Below are 556 nucleotides of genomic sequence, written 5' to 3' on the forward strand. Positions count from 1 at the left end.
CAATATTATCGTATTAATTCACACTGCCCAGTTTTTCTCTCTAGTCACATTCGGTTCAGACTGCAAGATCGTAACTTATCCAAAATATAAAATATTTCTTCATGGAGCTCTAGATTCTGTAGCAGTGTTTTGTTGCAGAGTGTTTTGCCATTTGTTTTCATACAGATATGCTGTGAAATTAATCACACTTTTGAGTCAAGCATTACAGATTTTGATTTGAAGTAGTGTAAAAAAAAAAAAAAGTATGTGAAAATCAGAAAACTCCCATGAATGACAATCAAATAAAAAAACAGCACAATATAAAATATTGATTTATAGTGATTGATTATATGTTTAAAATACAAATATATTTTACTTTTATTGCAAAATAATATATTTGCATGTTATTTTAATATATTGTAATATGATGTATATTAATATATAATATTCTAGTTGGTCAATATATTTTACATTTATTACAAAATAATATATTTGATTAATGCCTTATTAAATATATTTTAATATAATGTTTTATATATATATATATATATATATATACACACACTCACACATATTA

General features: G+C 23.0%; 1 protein-coding gene across 1 annotated transcript in view; it reads left to right on the plus strand.

The window, feature by feature from the left end:
• The window catches only part of LOC107566889 (CWF19-like protein 2), a 21,147-nt gene that overhangs the window by 2,105 nt on the left and 18,486 nt on the right, over positions 1-556 (plus strand). The gene's annotated exons all lie outside the window — the stretch shown is intronic.

This window comes from Sinocyclocheilus grahami, unplaced genomic scaffold, assembly GCF_001515645.1.
Source record: "Sinocyclocheilus grahami isolate Dianchi unplaced genomic scaffold, SAMN03320097.WGS_v1.1 scaffold1110.1, whole genome shotgun sequence".
Classification (NCBI taxonomy): Eukaryota; Metazoa; Chordata; class Actinopteri; order Cypriniformes; family Cyprinidae; genus Sinocyclocheilus; species Sinocyclocheilus grahami.